Source organism: Bacillus rossius, chromosome 14 (genome assembly GCF_032445375.1).
Source record: "Bacillus rossius redtenbacheri isolate Brsri chromosome 14, Brsri_v3, whole genome shotgun sequence".
Classification (NCBI taxonomy): Eukaryota; Metazoa; Arthropoda; class Insecta; order Phasmatodea; family Bacillidae; genus Bacillus; species Bacillus rossius.
The window spans coordinates 44418350-44439199 of NC_086341.1; the positions used below are offsets into that span (position 1 = coordinate 44418350).

At 35.6% G+C, this 20850-nt stretch overlaps 1 protein-coding gene across 2 annotated transcripts in view; it reads right to left on the reverse strand.

The window, feature by feature from the left end:
• The window catches only part of LOC134539082 (facilitated trehalose transporter Tret1-like), a 39668-nt gene that overhangs the window by 13103 nt on the left and 5715 nt on the right, over nt 1-20850 (reverse strand). Inside the window, exon 1 of one of the 2 annotated variants that reach the window (XM_063380812.1) lies at nt 1889-1920. The exons of the other annotated variant lie outside the window; for it this stretch is intronic. The gene's annotated coding sequence lies outside the window, so the exon portion shown is untranslated. Of the gene's footprint in view, nt 1-1888; nt 1921-20850 lie in introns of those variants that run through there. 2 annotated transcript variants of the gene reach the window in all.

Genomic DNA, 20850 nt, shown 5'->3' on the forward strand with positions numbered 1-20850 from the left:
TCATATAAAAATTAATAAAAATTTTACCAATACAATATTTAAATTTAAGTACCAAAAACTGCTAAAATAGCACTATTTTACACCTTAAAATCCAAATTTTCCCGGGGGAGGACCCCCGGACCACGCGTTTTAATACGGGGGGGGGGGGGCATGTTTCTTAACACCCCCCATACACAAATCCTGGCTATGCCACTGGTTCTGTAAAGTGCTAAATTTTGTTCTGTAAAGTGCTAAATGGTGTTCTGTAAAGTGCTAAATGATGTTCTGTAAAGTGTAAATGATGTTCTGTAAAGTGCTAAATGATGTTCTGTTAAGTGCTAAATGATGTTCTGTGAAGTGCTAAAAGATGTTCTGTGAAGTATTAATGGTGTTCTGTAAAGTGCTAAATGATGTTCTGTAACATGCTAAATAATGTTCTGTAAAGTTCTAAATGTTGTTCTGTAAAGTGCTAAATGATGTTCTGTAAAGTGCTAAATGATGTTCTGTGAAGTGCTAAAAGATGTTCTGTGAAGTGCTAAATGGTGTTCTGTAAAGTGCTAAATGATGTTCTGTAACATGCTAAATGATGTTCTGTAAAGTTCTAAATGTTGTTCTGTAAAGTGCTAAATGGTGTTCTGTGAAGTGCTAAAAGATGTTCTGTGAAGTGCTAAATGATGTTCTGTAACATGCTAAATGATGTTCTGTAAAGTTCTAAATGTTGTTCTGTAAGGTGCTAAATGGTGTTCTGTGAAGTGCTAAATGGTGTTCTGTGAAGTGCTAAATGGTGTTCTGTGAAGTGCTAAATGGTGTTCTGTAAAGTGCTAAATGGTGTTCTGTGAAGTGCTAAATGGTGTTCTGTAAAGTGCTAAATGGTGTTCTGTGAAGTGCTAAATGGTGTTCTGTGAAGTGCTAAATGGTGTTCTGTTAAGTGCTAAATGATGTTCTGTGAAGTGCTAAATGTTGTTCTGTGAAGTGCTAAATGGTGTTCTGTGAAGTGCTAAATGATGTTCTGTTAAGTGCTAAATGATGTTCTGTGAAGTGCTAAAAGATGTTCTGTGAAGTATTAATGGTGTTCTGTAAAGTGCTAAATGATGTTCTGTAACATGCTAAATAATGTTCTGTAAAGTTCTAAATGTTGTTCTGTAAAGTGCTAAATGATGTTCTGTGAAGTGCTAAATGGTGTTCTGTGAAGTGCTAAATGGTGTTCTGTAAAGTACTAAATGGTGTTCTGTGAAGTGCTAAATGGTGTTCTGTGAAGTTCTAAATGTTGTTCTGTGAAGTGCTAAATGGTGTTCTGTGAAGTGCTAAATGGTGTTCTGTAAAGTGCTAAATGGTGTTCTGTGAAGTGCTAAATGGTGTTCTGTGAAGTGCTAAATGGTGTTCTGTGAAGTGCTAAATGGTGTTCTGTGAAGTGCTAAATGGTGTTCTGTGAAGTGCTAAATGGTGTTCTGTAAAGTGCTAAATGGTGTTCTGTGAAGTGCTAAATGGTGTTCTGTGAAGTTCTAAATGGTGTTCTGTGAAGTGCTAAATGGTGTTCTGTGAAGTGCTAAATGTTGTTCTGTGAAGTGCTAAATGGTGTTCTGTGAAGTGCTAAATGGTGTTCTGTGAAGTTCTAAATGTTGTTCTGTGAAGTGCTAAATAGTGTTCTGTGAAGTGCTAAATGATGTTCTGTTAAGTGCTAAATGGTGTTCTGTAAAGTGCTAAATGGTGTTCTGTAAAGTGCTAAATGGTGTTCTGTAAAGTGCTAAATGGTGTTCTGTGAAGTGCTGAATGGTGTTCTGTAAAGTGCTCAATGGTGTTCTGTGAAGTCATGAAAGATGTTCTGTAAAGTGCTAAATGGTGTTCTGCAAAGTGCTGGATATTCGGACGGCCGGGGGTTGTTACGGCCGGTCACGTGACGACGACTCACCGCGGTCAGCGCCGCACCGCACGGGCCTCCGTGTGACACTGGTCCGGAGCGAACCACCGCGCCCGGGGCTTATAACCGCCCGTCCGCGCCGGGGGATCAGCGGCCGGCAATAAAACAACGGCGCGATCAGCGACTGACAGCTGACTCGCGGCAATCAGTTGTAAATGTCGTCCGCGCTGGAGAACGCCGTAATTCATTTCCTCAATAAATCCGTTCATTTTTTTTTTTTTTGCAAAACACGTGGCTTTATTTACACACACGTAATCGATGAATTGTACATATATATATATATTTTTTAATATGTGTAACATCTTAGCTCTCTGTCCATTTGGTAACGGCATGCAGTGGCGTAGCCAGGATTTGTGTATGGGGGGTGTTAAGAAGCATTGCCCCCCCCCCCCCCGTATTAAAGCGTTGGGTCCGGGGTCCTCCCCCGGGAAAATTTGGATTTTAAGGCGTAAAATAGTGCTATTTTTGCAGTTTTCGGTACTTAAATTTAAATATTGTAATGGTAAAATTTTTATTAATTTTAATATGAAATTTCAGTGATGAATAAGAAATTAATTAAAGATTCGGTGCTTAGGGGGGGGGTGGTTTGAATCCCAAACCCCCCCCCCCTGGCTACGCCCCTGACGGCATGGAACGGAAACGTGTAACAACGGTGCTGCCATCTCTGGTGGATGGTAATTCATTTCCTTAAAAAAAAAAAAAAAAAACTTAATTTTTGCGAAACACGTGGGTTTATTTACACACGCACAATCCATCTTAGCTCTCGGTATATTTGGTAACGCCATGGAACGGAAATGTGTTAACAACGGCGCTGCCATCTCTGGTGGGATTGCACAAACCGAAAGTACACAAAAACCAAAGGAAAACGTTACATCACCAGATATTTTTTTTTTCACTTTCAAAGGAGCCGCTTCATCGTGTAGTTTAAAAATTTCGCTCTCCAATTCCGAATGATTAGATAGTCGACGTGGCGCTCGCTCCGGCAGCGATTTCTAGCGGCGAGCGCGGGAACTACGCGTGATTCGCGTCCAGAAATTTAGTTTGAAACGCGATTTCCGTGTCTATATATTTTTTTTCACGCCCGACATTGTTTTAAATAATTTTACGTTGGATGACGTGTCAGAGTTTCGTGTTATGCGTTTATTTGCAACATGGGGACACGTTAATTTTTTCTCGCTACCGAGATTAGAGGTTACACGTGTCCCGTAGTGTAAACGTCTCAACTAAGCTGGAACAGCTTTTAGAGACGCGTAAGTAAAAAAAAATTGGTTGTCTGTAAAGTCGTTTTACGGACGATAGTTTAACTTGACAACGTCATAACAAAACATTGATGAAATGATTGCATAGTTTTATGAATAAAATTGAATCATTTTTATTGAATTATCACTATTGTGTATGGATACAAAGAAGGAGTGAAATTAAATCTACAATTTAATTGATAAATTTACTTTTATTTGCACTCATTAATTCAAATATGATTATTACTTTAACGAACAGATTATTTTAACTATAACTTTTGTACAAGTTTGCTATTTAACTTCTTCCAACCTGTGTTATTCTGTTAAGGATAGGACGATGATAGGAAAAGTAGGAAACGAATGGGAGTGTTTCAAGTTTAATGTGCCTCGAAAAAGTCAAATCGATGGTTGTTCCAATCGAATGGAAGAGAGATAGATGCGGCGCAAGCGTACAATGAGCGTAACGAGACAATGTGCGTAACGGAACAATGAATCATCCTTTTTTGTGCGTGCAGCCGGCGTTCATCGATTAATTAGACGTTGTCACGTCAAAAAAAAAACATTTATTCACGCAATAAACCCACTATATAAATGAATAAATATCTTCATTGTATCTTACTGCGTACTTTCCGCCAAAAAAATAACAGGATATCAGCTGACCAACCAAAATTGCCAATGAGAATACTCTGATATATAAAAATTCAACTATACCGACCAGAGTGAGAATTTATCTTTTTCCTGCAATACCTTGAATATTACTCTACATATGGTGACAATATTTTTTTTCCTTTGAAGCAAGTAAAAACTTGTGTTCTTTGGACTTTCGATCACGACTTTTTAATAAAAGGTATTTTTTTTTGTAAGGAATACATAATTTTGTGCATTATATCCAGTTTAATAAACATCTTAAAATAACACTCATTGGATAAGCCATGGCCATCCAAACAAAACCAGTCAAAGCATTTAATGTTGTTTGGATAACGAAAAACTATTTGTAATTTTCGCGCATGACTCCTCCTGGCTGAAGCGTTGTTTTTTTTTTTTTTTTCGTTGAGGGCTTAAACCACGGTGACCTTGGATCCTTTGAAATTGTTTCAAGGCTCGTTCTCACAAAGCATGCTGGTTATACATTTCAATGTCATACTATCGTGTGAAGTCCATTCGTGTTAGGTAATTTTTATTTTTATTTCATTGAATTTTTTTTGTTATTATTTGGCGAGGTTAAGGCGTTCTAGCCTTGTATTCCACTTAGCCGAGTTAATGTTTTACAAGACAAAGCACATGCTAATTGATAATAAAAACAAAACCCACATAGATAGAAGCAATAACCAAGAAAATGAAAATCAAATTACAAAAAAAAATTCAAACTAAATAAAAAGTTAATAGCAAGTACATGAAAATATTTAAGTTGCTAAATGTGATTTCACTTGGTCTCTGAGAGATAAAACAAATACGTTAAAAAATTATTTGCATGTTTAGCTTTCTAAAATTTAAGTTTGGTCACAAACTTTAAAACTATATAATTACCCAATGTTTATTATAATGACTTTTAATTATTAAGTGTTAATTATAAGGTCTATACTTACGTGACAAGTATTTATTGTCTTATTTTAAGTGGCGAAGTTAAGGCGTATCGCCTTGTCTTAAACTTAACCACATACATCTTTACTAACTAGCTACATGCAAAATAAACCTGATAAATATTACAGCCTAGAAATACCAAAAATTTTCACAAATATAATTTTAAATAAAAACTGAATTAACATATCAGTACAAATATTAAAAATAAAAAAATAGCATATAAGATACGCATGAGCAACCTAAAGTATAATATATTAAAGGCATATTATAAAAAGGCTTTTTTTCAAAATCTATCTAATGCTAAAGTTATAAAGATTTAAAGATATTTAATAACCTAAACATTTATGTAAAAAAAACTAACGAAGACACAAACAATTTTCATGTTTATCGCAACGCTAAGGGATGGGCTTTAAATAGAGACCGGAAAAATTCGCGGGTTCAATGACCTCCAGGATAGACTCCAATATCCTCTACACACTCGGGCAAATGCCACCTGTACATTGGCTGCTGACTTGCGAGTCGTCTCGACTGGGTGGTCTGTGATTCGACACTTCTATCAGTGAGGGTCTCTAATTGGCCCTCAGTCCTCCAGATTAACAGCGAACCAATGACAGAAGCAGCACTAAGGTATAATTATTTGAATTTTAGCATAACACGAAATGAACCCGCGAATTTTTCAGGTCTCTAGCTGTAAATAGGGACTGGGAAAATTCGCGTATTCATTGACCTCCAGGATAGACTCCACGATCCTGTGCATACACGGGCAAACGTCAGCTGTTCATTGGCTACTGACTTGTGAGGAGTCTATATTGGGAGATTCGTGATTCGATACTGCTTTGACTGAGGGTCTCTAATTGAACTCACAGTAGAGACCTGAAAAATTCGCGAATTCATTTCGTGTCATGCTAAAATTAAAATAATTATACCTTAGTGCTGCTTGTGCCATTGGTTCACTGTTAATCTGGAGGACTGAGGGCCAATTAGAGACCCTCACTCATAGAAGTGTCGAATCACAGGCCACCCAGTCGAGACGACTCACAAGTCAGCAGCCAATGTACAGGTGGCATTTGCCCGAGTGTGTAGAGGATATTGGAGTTTATCCTGAATGTCATTGAACCCGCGAATTTTTCCGGTCTCTACCTCACAGTCCTCCAGGTTAACAGTGAACCAATGGCAGAAGTTGCATAAAGGTGCAATTATTTGCATTTTAGCATAACGCTAAATGAATGCGCGAATTTTTCCGATCTCTAGCTATAAATGATAGCTGAGGCAAGACAATGACATAACCAAAGCGGGGAAGTGAGAACGGGCCTTTAAGAGTTGCTCATAGAGGCGATACCTGAGTGGGAAGCACTGTCCACGATCGCCTCTACGGAGCAGCTCCCGCGGGCGAGCATCTCGACCGAACGACCCAAGGCCGTTAGCTTTCCCGGAGCCGGCATTAGACGTTAGAAGGGCGGCATTAGCGGCGGGCGTTCGCGGGGTCGCGCTACGCGGCGAACGGTCACGGCCAGATCTGGCCGTTTCGTGAGCGCCATTGTCTCTCTAAGTGGCACCTGGGCAATTTACGTGGGTGAACGGCCCTCCCAATGTCCAACCTTCTCCCGCGGGTTCGTTCAACTCAGACACGTGTTCCGCGGCGCTCTTGACAACGGCTGTTTACGAACCAGAGTTGTGGCCATACAAACGGTCACACGAGAACGCTGCAATAAATTATCCATTAAGGGGCACCACTAACTCAGGTTACTAATTATATTTCGAATACGCTCTATATTACCAATTATTCTTGTGCTAGCTTTTACCCGCGGCTTCGCTCGCGTTATGTCCTTAAGTATCAAAGATCATTGCAAAGAAAATACAATAATATGGTAATAGTTTTTTTTTTATTGCGTGACTGGAATCATCAGTATTTAAAAATTCTAACATCCGATTTAGCTTAAATACTGAAAACATGGTTTATTGAAATATGTTTCGCTATTACAAAAAAAAATAATCCTTACATTTTAAAAAGTTCAAAGTATTAACGTAGAATAAATAAATAAATAAATAAATATTCTTCCCCAATTGTGTGATCCGAAACCTCGTTCCATTACATAGTCGAGGAGCATCTAGATTTCGTACAAGCGTAACATGTAGGCCTACATTTAGTTTCATTTGAAGTACACCCGAAAGTTCAAGTGAATTTAAAAACTCCGAAGGATATGAAGTGCTTTGTTATATATCCATGATTGTATCTATTGACAATTACTCCATTTCCCCTTGCACCTCTTTTAAAATATAAGTGTAGATTTTATTAAAGATATAAATTTTTTGGCGCCAATAATGCTCTTGCGTACAACCACCGATCACTATTCAAATTTTGCTGCAAGTCCGGGAAAACTTGAGTAATTAGATCCACATCATTTTCACTATATTACAAAATTCTCTTGAAAGTAAAATATAACATTCAGCATCAATGTCCAAACAACAATCACCGAAGAAAATAGACACCTAACCTCAAACATTTAAAAAATTTAAGTATTGCTTGGCGGTGACAGAAAAATAAAATTTAATAGTAAATTGACCGCCGGTTATATATTATTAAATTAGCGAATTATTTAATTTACTTATTGAAACACCAGATGGCGTTAAATGTCATTCAAATTACTCAAACTCGCAGTCAAACGATCATACATACAAATATTAATTTTTTTTTACCCTTCGGAAAATATATTGTTATTTTTTTAATAAAACGTATCCTTTGTTACTTCTAAAACCTCCAAGAAAATGTGTACAAAGTTTCATGATGATCGGTTAAGTAGTTTTCGCGTGAAAGCGTAACAAACAAGCTTACATTCACATTTATAATATTAGTAGGGATGTTATTACGAAAATCCGCGAGACAAGTGATGATCAGCTATCCTGGCGTTGTAAACAATGTTGTTAGTACAAGATTTGTAAGTTTTTTATGTAACTTTAATTACTATTTATGTATATAATTTTTTAAGCATTAATAAATACATTTTCAAAACATTGGAGGAATATTTAAAAAAAAAATACAAAATAACATTATTTTTCATTACAAAAACTGTTTTTATTTTCCCCTTCTAAATTTATATAAAACCCGTGCCTAGATCATTGAGGTATTTCTTACCTGCATGGCCCAAGTCACTGTTTGGATGGTTACTGGGAAATATAACCAAAGCCTCGACTCGTTAGTATATCTATTTGGCAGAGTAACTTTTTACCAAATTTATTTAGAATCCTTGCCGCCGTTTTAGCCTGATTGAGGTACAAACATTCCAACAAACATATTTCGTGTTTCGCATTAGTAGGTACCGGAAAAATTCGCGGTTTCAATGACCTGTAGGATGAACTCCATAGTTCTACGTACACTCGGTCAAATGTGACCCACTCATTGGCTGCTGTCTTGTGAGACGTCCCAACGTAGCAGTCTGTGATCCGATACAGATTTGGTTGGGTGTTTCTCATTGGCCCAGAATCATCTAGGTGAGTTGTGAACCAGTAACAGAGGCTGCATTGAGGTATAACTATTTGTATCCTAGCCTATCGCGAAATGAACTCGCGAATTTTTCCGGTCTCTACGCATTAGTATAAGGATTATGATTAGGAATATGAAAAGTATCCTTCGACCTACGCCACAAAGTAATTGACTTCTGTACCAAATTTCATTAGAATACCGGAAGCCGTTTGAGCGTGATTGAGGGACAAACATTCAAGCGAACATACTTTCGCATTCATAAAATTATTTCGATTTTAACACTATCGTAAGCATCAATAATAATTTTTGAGTTCTGAATAAAAACAAACGACCTACAACAACACGACGACCACCCTCGAAATTACGCAACTCGCACTGCGTATGTTGGATGCAAATGGACGATTATCCCACGAATGAATGGTCAGCCAAAAAAAATTGGTTGTCTGTAACGTCGGTTTACGGACGATAGTTTAACGTGACGTCATAACAAAACATAGATGAAATGATTGCATACTTTTATGAATAAAATTGAATCATTTTTATTTTAATAATAAAAAAGAATAAATACTTGAAATTATACTAGTAATCAGATTTTTAAAATACAAGAATAATTAACTTTTATTGCCGAAATTGTTGTTGTAATAAGCAATGAAAACCACATTAACTTTTCACTTCACTTTATAAACAGTCGATGAAACAGTTCACGTGTAGATGACTTGTAATTAATTTTAAAAACTGGCGTTTTGCTATAAAGTTTAAATATAATTATGAACAAGTTTTCATATAAATAACCAGTAATCAAATATCTATCATCAATTATATGAATCACCATAATTTTTTAGTCAATTGTAACATAATCTATTGTTACTGCACTCGCCGACAGCGTAACGAAACACAGCGTAACGGAACAATGAGCGTAACGGGACACAGCGTAACGGAACAATGTGCGTAACGGGACACTTTTTCGTGCGTGCAGCCGGCGTTCATCGAATTATTAGATGTTGTCACATCAAAAAATTATACATTTTTTAACTGCGAGTACGGAACATGGCATCTAATATGCGTAAAAGAACACCTAACAAGCAAATTTGTAAAGCAAAAGAATTGTTAACGATGCACTCAAATATCGCCGTTCATAATTTATTTTTTTGGTGTCGTAAAGCCGTAAATAAATTTTAAACCTTGACAAGTCTTTTTTCATTCCTATTTACGGATGCAGTGAGATTCGGAGATAAGTCTTTATTCTTGATGCGATTGTAGCGTCAATTTTTTTTAGCAAAAAAAATATTGGGGCTTTGTTTAAAAATCCAGATAGTAAACTAGAAAAAACTGCTTGGGACAAATTCCACGATTACCTAAGTACTTATATCGACTTTAAACGAGTGATTCTTGCTGCTAAATATTGATCTCCTGTCCAGATAGACAGATACCACGGAAGCACATATAGTGTCAAAACCAGTAATCTGATTTGTAGTTTGGTGAACCAGAATTTTTGCTTAAAATAAATATACCTTAAAACCACTTCTGTTTTTGGCAAAGAAAACTAAATAAAAAAAATTGGTAGTTACATTTTCTTTTATACGTTTTGTTTATTTATAAACTACGTTAAACTACTATGTTAAGACTTACAAGTATAACAATGTATGACTGATTATTACAAATACGTTTAGTTTGGTTAGATTGGCAAATACTTCAAATATGGCTAGACCAATTACAAACATTAATTAATTTATGTGATGCCATTAAATGTTATTGAATATATGAGATTATTTTTGAGTTTGTGTCCATCACATTGCTCTGGAATATTTTTCACTTCGGTAGAAAGTTTAATGAAACTTTTAGTGAATATTTTGTGCGCGTGTATTATCAGATTCTTTGTTATCGCCCCATTCACACGCAATGTTTATCGCTCCAGCGTATCATAAAACACGCGCCGGCGGTGTCGTTTTTAATCCCTTGCAAGACGGGCGGATTATTGGCCTTAAAAAGTATTGCAGCGCAAACAAAGCAATTATCGCAATGCACTCAATTAAAGCGCGCCGTTTTATTTCAGCTAAGCCATTACATTTCTCCAAGATATCGCGTGGTTTATTAGCGTGTTACGACAGTAATGCGTCGGGAATAAAACTATTCCATAAAAATAAAAACACCAAGAGGAAATCTAAATATATATCTTGGTTTAACGATACAGTTTTCAAACAAAAATCATACGGCGGGGGTTTGTGTAAGCCAATACCCGCTTATGGAAGCCTCAGCTATTAAACTCGTTTACAGAAAACGTTAAGTCTTGCTATATGGAAATGTTATTCCCAATTGTTTACCCGTTTTCTAATCTTGGATCGGGTTAACTTTATCCATTCGCTTAGAATTGAACCGTTAATATTATTCAATAAAATAATTATATACAAATAATTGGTAACAGTTTCAAGAAAAACAAACGAAAAGTGAGTAGGTGGGTTTATTTTTCCCTTAAGTGTACGCCATTGCCTCAATCTCCCCTACTCATTTTGCGTAGTGAAAAACTAACATTAATTGTGCATGCAAGTAATGAATAAAAATAAAATAATAAAATGACTAGAGTGATATTAAAAATACGGTTGTTGAAGTATAAATTGCAATAAATATTCAGTATTCAATTAAATATAAACATATGTATAAAATTAATCATTTAATTTAGTATAAGATTAGAAAATAAATCTAAAATAATACAATGAAAATGTTTCTAGACAGTATGATACACTGTTAGCATAATGAATATCAGCCAATAAATTAAAACTGTACAGTTTTTACAGAAAGAATTAATACATGGTTATATTTTGAGTAATAGGTAAAATTTTAATCGTGCAAATATTTGTACAGTTTAATTTTAAAATTATTAATTATTTTTTGTTATTTTCGGTGAGGTCATTAGAGACGAGTAAGACACGACATTCGAAAGCTAATGGACTATGGATTGCCGTCAGGAAATATCCCAGCATTTGCCTGGAGCGACTAAGGCACGCCGTGGATTAACAGAAATCAAAATAGCTGGACGCTGAGGTTCGAACCCTGATCCTTTTCAACACGAGTCACTTGTCATACCACTGCATCACACTGCATCAGTGCTCACGACAAATGCAATGTGTATTCAAAGTCTAGGCTTTTTTTTTAAGTTATACTTTTTTTAGGCGCATTATAAAAAAAATGAGAGATTGAATTTTTACCATGCAACGAATGGTTCACAGGATGAAAAAAAAAATCTACATACAAATAAAAATTATGTATGTGCTTTTAATTCTTATACTTTAGTGGTTGATATTAAATACCGGTCCAGTTAATTAAAAAAGCATTTATTAATGTGAATATAAGTGATAAAAATTGTTTTCATTATTTTTTTTCAAAATTAATATTAGGAGTATGTAAATGGACTGCTGGCACAGGCTTCAGACTGTGGTGTCTGTGGTGCCGACCGCCATCTTGGATTGTGATGTCACGGCGGCCATCTTGGATGACCGTGACCTTTAACTTTAACTTTGACCTTGAATTTACCTTCAAAGTTTGGCAAAATTATCCTGAATTAGCCAAAATTTACCCAAAAATCCTAAAAATTCGTCAGAATTTCCAGTGTTTTGGAAAAAAAATCCATCAAAAATTCTCAGAAAAATTAAAAAATTAAAAATTTCTCTTTTCGAGGAAAACTTTCTCGTTTTCTTCCTCAAAAAATCAAAATTTTGTATTTCGAAAAATCTCAAAATACTTTTTCCGTAGAAAGAACACAAATTCCTAAAAGCGGCTTAAAAGTCCTAAGAGCTAGCCGCTCTAAGCAGCAGACATCATCTAGGAGTATGACGTCACCGTTGAAATTTCTCTTACGGCCGCCATCTTGAAAATCTTTATTTATTATCCAAATTTAATGAAAAAATTTAAAATTCATACAAAATTCAATTAATAAAATTTTAATAAATTTTTTTTAAAAAACATACAGTTTCGACAGGGAACTCGGAGTCCTCGGTTCGAACCCGGTGAGGGCAAAAAAAAAAATAAAAATGGCGACTGATCCTTCCTCATGCTGGCAGACTGACCCCCACCACTTTTTTAATAGCATATATAGTCAGTAAGTATGACATCATGTCCGCCATTTTGAAAATCCTTAATTTTAAAGCTAGAAAATCAGGAAAAATTGTAAAAATTATAAAAAATATCTATAAATTAAATTTTAATAAAAATCTATAAAAACACCTTTGCACTTTTCGTTACGGCCGCCATCTTGTAAATCCGTAATTTTTATGCTAGAAATTTGAAAAAAATTTCTAAAATTATAATAACATTTTGTTAATCATATTTTAATAAAATCCCATTTAATACACACGGCTGATGACCTAGGTTTGAACCCAGTAAGAGCAAAAAAAAAATGTCGATAGATCCTTCTTCCATGAAGGCCACCTGCCGACTGACCCACCAATACCAAAGTGTGTGTGTATGTATATATATATATATATATATATATATATCATCAGCTGGTATGATATCATGTCCGCCATATTGTCTTCGTCTGCTGGGTGCTACCATCTTGTTTTCGGCTCCTAGAGTGTGCTGACGCCATGTTAATGTAATTTTTACCTGCTAGAGTGCAGTAATCATTTATTATTACCGTGGCACCCATCATCTTGAAATTTGAATGCCATCTTGGAATTGTGTAATTATTTAGCTAGAAATTCGGGGAAAATTCCAAAATTTATCAAAAAAATCACACATTTATGTACTGATTGATTCGATCAATATCCGCTCCTGGTTCGATCTATGAACGAAGCTAAAAATTAAAATACTAGAAAAGTGTCAGGTTCGAGGAATTAAACACCGCAAGTTCTTTTACGAACGTAATATATATTACATAATTTCTATTCTACTACAGGAACATTTGCGATAGTTATCAATTTTATAATCATTTAGGCCTGCATAGGCGTGAAATGACTAATTCTTAGCTCCAATCGATTTATACTAGACAGAGACCAACAAGATCCTTTACAGACATAGTCCTCCTCTTCTTGACAGATTTTCTGGATACCGTGTTTAACAGTTTGCTTCACATCGTCAGAACTGTAAATTACTGTAGCCGATGTCTTGAATGCACACTTCTTCACTTTGTCATCGAACGGATATGGCTTTCCATATATACAGTCCAACCACAAGTTATATTTCAAAGGTCTGTTTGTTGCTACGTCATCAGAAAGGTGATTGATTATGTTCTGTCTAATATCGTTCGACATCATCCATTTCGTTGTCATCACAAAAGTTCGAATTATCATTTCCATTATCTTCGCCAGACGAACTGAAATAAATATTTCTACGGCATCCTTTTTTATTAATCTTCCCAGGATCAACTTTTGATACAGAAAGGCATTTGGAATTTGTTTTTATAAATCTGCTTTGTCCTTTTGGTTTTCTGTCAACACATTTTCCTATCTTTTTAAGACCATTATTTTCTTGTTTTTCTTTTTTCTCGAGAGCAGCTAACTCTAAGGCGATTTTGTTAGGCATAAGTGTAGAAACTGTAGAGTGTTGCTTTCTCGGATGTGGTTTAGTTTTTGAAGTTATAAGTACTTCTTTAGGCGCGTTATGAAAAAATGATGAGAGTGAAATTTTAAAATGCGCGCGCATCACTGTAACACAAAATTAACATGGTGAAGCTGCCCGATAAACCGGTCATTAAGTCTCGAAAAAAGCTACCAACAAAATATAAATAGAACCTCTATTAGTCGCGCATGTTGGCACGCTCGTCGCCTCTGATCACTGTTTTCATATTTATACCTAATATCTATCCACATGTTTCTAGTTTCTACATTCTTAACAAGTGTTTTAGTTTCATACAAGTGCGAATTATATAATTACGTGCTAATAAATTATATTCAGTATAGTGATTTAAATTGAATATTTTGATTAATATTATTTACTATTCGTAAATATTAGGAGAAAAAAAAATTGTCTTTATACTTTTTCAAGTGCTCCAATATAATTGAGTTTAACTATCCGTATGTATTATTTATTGATATAATTTAAAATATTATTATTTAATATAATTAATACTAAATATTATTAAATTATTAGTGTTAAATATTTATTATTGGTTATTTAATATTTACAAAAAAACGAAATAAATTTAATAAAAAATTTGTGATGAAAATTAAAATCGAATGTCAAATTAAATTTTTTTTTAAATATTTATTATTAAATTGAATAAATAATAAATATTTATAAAAATAAATGAACAAATTTAATGAAAACTTTTTGATAAAAATGAAAAGTGAATATTAAATTAAGAAAATAATAAATATTTAAAAAATGAATGAACTTAAATTTTTTTTTTTGCATTTATTATTAAATTTATTTATTTTCTTTAAAATAATAAATATTTAAAATTAAGAATCTTATAATATTTAGTATAAATTATGTCTCTAAATTTTATTTATTTAATTTTTCAAATTTAAACTGAACTTTATACACACACACACACACACACACACACACACACCACACACCACACACACCACACACAAAACACACACACACACACACACACACACATACACACATACATACATACATACATACATACATACATACATATATATATATATATATAAACGATATCGAGTGAGAGAAAGTTGTTTTATTTACTTCCTTGCCAATATAAAAATGGCCAATCCATTGGTCCGATCGAATTCATAGTTTTTAATATTGAATTCGGAAAAGTATTCAAAATAACTAAATTACCGGTACATAAAATCTTACTTACAACAAAGTATACCGTAAAACGGGGTTAATAGAAACAGTGGGGTGAATAGAAACAGAACTTAAAACATTTTTGCTGTTTCATAATGAAGGGAAAATGTATCGGTAAGAAGTTAATAATTCTTTTGCATGTTGACTAAAATGTAAATTTGAAAAAGAATTTTAGTTTCAGTGATTGGTAGCACTGTAATTTGTAAAATTTATATTATATTATTATTACTTAACCTGCAATTGGGCTTTCACCCGGTGGCAAGAACTCCCACTCACTCCCCTCTCCCCCCCTCCCTCCATCAGCTTTCTCCTCAGCTCCCTCCCATCCCTGACCTCCACCATTTCCTCCCCCAGCCCATTCCACTCCCTCCCCGTCCTCACCAGGAAGGTGTTCCGCCCTCTCTCTGTCCGCCTCCACACCCTCTGGAGCTTACATCTGTGGTCTCTTCGTCCTCTGTACTCCCCTCTATGTACTTTGCTTCCCAATTGCCCCCATCCCCCTTCCCCCTTCAGCACCTTGAACATCCTGACCAACCTTTCCACTCTTCTTCTCCTCTGTAACGTTTCCCACCCCAACTCCTTAATCATTTCCGTTGGGCTATGCAGTTTCCCATCCTGCCCCTCCCTCCTTCTCCACATTCCCATCACCCACCTAGCCGCTCTGCGCTGCACCCCTTCCAGCTCCTTCACCTCAGTCACCAGGTAGGGGTCCCAGACCGCCGCCGCATACTCCAACATTGGCCTGACCAATGTGGAGTATGCCTTCTCCTTTGTCCTCCTCCCAGCTCCCTGCAGGGTCCTACCAAGCAACCCCAGCGCCTGCCTTCCCCTCCTGACCACCCCCTCTATGTGCTCCGCCCATCCTAGGTCATTTTTCAGTGTCACCCCCAGGTACTTATATCCTGCTGCCTCTCTTATCTCCTGCCCCTTCCAGTAATATACATTTCGTGTGACTTTCCTCCTCTTTGTAAATCTGACAACTTTTGTCTTACCAACATTCAAGGACATTCCATTTTTCTCCGTCCATTGCTCCAACCTTATCAAGTCCTCTGCTAAACATCCCCCTATAATAAAGGTATTTTTGGATTTTTAACAATTTTTTTCTCAAATACCACTCAATTACAAATTTTCCGATTGAAGTGTTATAATTGAAAGTATTTGTAATATGGTATGTTTTAGAATGACACGAAATTATAAACGTCTCAAACCGAGCAAAGCAAGTTCACCAGAGGAAGGCAATTGCAGACATAGACAATGGCCTCAGTTTTCGACAAGCAGCGAAGAAATATGACATTAACTACAGTGTTCTGTACAGACACCACACAAAGCGTGGCACTATTAAAAAAAAAAGGGTGTGGGGGGGGGGGGGGGGTTAAACTGCTCTGAGTGAAGATGAGGAAACAACACTGATGAGTCGTCTTATTACTTTTTCTGACTGGGGATATCCTATTGATTAATGGACTTTAAGACTCTTAATAAAAGAATCACTTGATCGTCAGGGCAAAACAGTCAGGCAATTCAAAGGCAATATGCCTAGTCGGGATTTTGTTGAAGCATTTTTGAAAAGACACGCATCTGAATTGTCTTCAAGGTTATGTCAGAACATCAAAAGGGCAAGGGTAGATATCACCCCACAAACGATAAATGAATATTTTGACAGGCTGGAATCAGAACTTAGAGATATTCCTCCATCACATTTTGTTAATTATTATGAAGAAAGCAACCTTTGTGATGACCCAGGCAGAACCAAAGTTATAACTAGACGGGGTTGTAAGTATTCTGAAAGAGTTATGAACTCTTCCAAAGCATCAACCTCAGTGATGTTTTCTGCTTCAGGGGATGGTGTTATTTTGCCCCCTTATGTTGTATACAAATCGTTACACTTGTATGAAAGTTGGCGAGAGGGGGGTCCTGATGGCTCTAAATATAATTGAACTAAGAGTGGTTGGTTCGACTGCTGTTTTTCAGATTGGGTTGATAACAGTAGCCCTTCCCTTTTTGAGACGTTGGTAAATATGTAGTTGAGCGGTATTTGCGAAAAAAAATGTTACAAATTCGAAAATACCTTTATTAGATGCTCTTCAACTTCCTCTTTTCATTAAAAGCGGCGGAGGTAAGAAATTCCAAATACTTTAGGAGATATCGAATTTTTAAATTTCATCATATGTAGTTCAGCGGTATTTGCGAAAAAAAAATGTTAAAAACCCGAAAATACCTTTATTATATGCTCTTCAATTTCCTCTTTTCATTAAAAGCGGCGGAGATAAGAAATTCCAATTACTTTAGGAGATATCGCCGTTCTTATTTTGCTATACAAGACCTGTGTAATCATTCGACCGAGGAAATTTTTTTTATTGCCATGTGTTTGTGAATGCCTAATTAATGAAAATGGTCGATTAGGTCAGGTCAGTTACATTATAAATACTTTGAAACTAAGCGTACATTAAAAATAATATGAATTAATTTCAATGGTTCTTTAATTTTAAAGTATTTATAATGTAACTGACCTGACCTAACAAACCGGGACAAAGGATGAACAGTAACAACTCACGTAAATTTTTTTTTGTTACTTATTACTTGCGCAACAATAACAAATAAGACTTTAAAATTATAAACGTTAAAAACTTACGTACCTAAGTTGGAGGCAGTACTTAATTAAACACCGTTTTAAACAATAAGTGAACTAAATAATCACATATTTGTTCATTTGAATTCTGGCCTATCACGAACAATCACGTGACATCATTATCCAATAAAAAAATAGATACTCGTGAACAAGAAACAATGGTGAATTCCACATGAATGCACTGGTATTGTGATGAAATTTAAAAATTCGATATCTCCTAAAGTATTTCGAATTTCTTATCTCCGCCGCTTTTAATGAAAAGAGGAAGTTGAAGAGCATATAATAAAGGTATTTTCGGATTTTTAACATTTTTTTTTTTGCAAATACCACTGAACTACATATGATGAAATTTTAAAATTCGATATCTCCTAAAGTATTTGGAATTCCTTACCTCCGCCGCTTTTACTGAAAAGAGGAAGTTAAAGAGCATAGAATAAAAGTATTTTCGGAATTTTAACATTTTTTTTCGCAAATACCGCCCAACTACATATTTACCGAGACGTTTAGATGGTAAAAAGTACCTGATTGGAGACAACCTTGTTATGGTTCACTATACGAAATAAAAAGATTTTCTTTCCTTTTCATTCGAGAGTTTTATTGTCCGAAAGACGAAACAACAGCATCCAATCACTTTCAAAACTACATATTTTGTGAGAAGCCGCCGAACGCGCCCTCCTGGTGCAGCGATCGACAGACGACTGGTGAGATCATGTCACTGGTTCCTCCACGCAGGAAGAACACTCACATGACCTCACCGACCAATCACACACATGCTTCATTCACACTACAAATCACAAGCCAATGGGAATACGCGACATACATTGAAAACAGTTTTCTATACACAGAGCCAGGGACTTTACATTCTCGTTCTCTTTCCCACACCGTGAGACAGCAGTTATCACTCAGTTCCCACGACCAGTGGGGAATCCCAGCTTTTGTCTCTGTCTTACTGGGGAATCACTGTTTCTTTCTCACTTGCACTTACAGGCCTCTTATGCCTCTCTCTTTTTACACATCACCCCAGACACAGTCCCTTGTTCTAGAATCATTATGCAACCTCTGCATTCTAATAAAAACGTAATATAGCCTATAGCTAATTATAATACAATATTCAAGTTTCAATTAATAATATAAAAAACTCATTACACATAATATTAGGTAACTATAAGTAGCAAAACAAAGTTGAAAGGATGACAGACTAAACATGATTATTAAATAATTATAAATTCAGAATAAAATATACTGGCAACCTAACCCCTTCTTAGTAACAATTTTGTTAGTAGAAAAGGCTTGTATACTGCAATGCTACAACCTGGCCAGCCACCTATCACTGGATGTTTTAAAAAATGTGCAGAGAGTAACGTCGATTTTATTTTTTTGCCACGAAACTCTACACATCTTACACAACCGTTAGATGTGGCATTTTTCCGTCCGACGAAAATTACCTGGCGTAATATTCTTCTAGATTGGAAAAGAGGACCAGGACGAAATGAAGCTACTGTACCAAAAGCTAAGTTTCCTCACTTGCTAGGAAAACTATGTGAAACATTTAAGAAGGAGAATGTTATTTCTGGGTTTCGCAAGTGTGGAATCGTTCCTCTGGATCGTAAAAAGGTTCTCAACTTGCTACCATCAATTGATGTTGGCGAAGTCAACCAACCTCAAACATAAGAAGTTGATATGTCGACATCAGCACGACTCTCTCCTGTTGTTGCCATTGACCAATCCTTCAAGGAACTTCTGATAGCACTGAGACACTCGGGAACACCACAAACTAGGAAAAAGAGGGTGAAAGTAAATGTTCAGGCTGGAAAAAGTGTTTCTGTTGATGATTTTTCATTGGAAGATGATCCAGATCAGAATACTGTCGAAAAGCCAAGCACATCTGGAACCAGTACAGGAACTCCCAGAACAGAAAAGTAAGTTCTTCTGTTAGAAAGCCAACTAAACGATTTAGATATCAATCATTAACAGAAGAAGATTCTGAAGGTTCTATTCAAGACAGTGGTCCAGACCTCATTCTATCTACTTGTATCCCTACCACTTATGAAGAACCTCATTATTCAAGCAATTTTCAAGACACTAACAGTAGCCTAGAACCTGGTGATTTTTCTGTTGTTAACGTTTATGGAAAATCTAAAAAATACATAGAATGTACATTTGCAAAATCACTGAACTTCAAGACGATGGTTTTGTTGGCCTATTTTATAAGAAGTGTCTGGGTAATACATTTTCGTCAACTGATGAAGAGGGTTTTTTTCACAATGAAGATGTTGTCAAGAAGCTGATGCCACCTGTTGGTGCTTCAAAGTCATCTTCTCGCTTGAAAGACCAAATAAGTTTTCAGGATGATCTTAGTGAGTTCACCATTTACTAACCCAGCAAGTAATAGGAAAACTCACCAACTGTTCCAGAATTTACTTTTGCAGTTCGTTTTATTATTTTGTGACACATTACCAACATGTCTTATTAGTTCAGAAAAGTGTTATAAATAGTTTGATTTGCCATTTGTTTATTTTGTGACTTTTTATATGTAAATGCTTGTAATTATACGTTGCCAACATGTATTATTACTGATTGTTTCTATTCACCCAACACTGTGTTCAATTGAAACAGACAGGCAAAATCATACCTGTTTCTATTCACCCCACCTTACGGGGTGAATGGAAACAGCATAGGTATTTTAAATTTTTATAAATTTTGTATAATGACTCAAAGCAAAAGACATATTGTTGGCTTTAAGAGGACTGCAAGAGCCATAAACCAATGTATGTTTCAGTTACATATGTCACAATATTCTACTTGATATGTAGTATATTCAAAGTTCAAAACTGTTTCTATTTACCCCGTTTTACGGTACTTTTAGAAAATGTAAATAAGCAATTAAAAAATATATATATTAAATCATAGTATTGTAACACCCCTTTGTTTAAGTGTCATTTTTTCCATGCCCACACAGATAAGTGAAATTCATGCATTCTGGCGGTGAGATTATGTACTTGCTGCAAGACTTGTTCCTAGTGGGGAAGCCTAAGTTGTGCAAAATATACACTTTCTATGCAACTTAAGATCATAATTCATTTTTATATCACACGTATTTGTTATGTGCAGAATCTTTTGAAGTACTAAATTTAAACAGCAAGCATCATGTACCACAGGATCAATATTTACAGAATCATGCCCTCAGGATCAAGGGAAAATCTTGGATACGTGATAGGAACAATTACCGAAAGCTATTGCTAACAATCACCTGCATGCAAACGGAAAT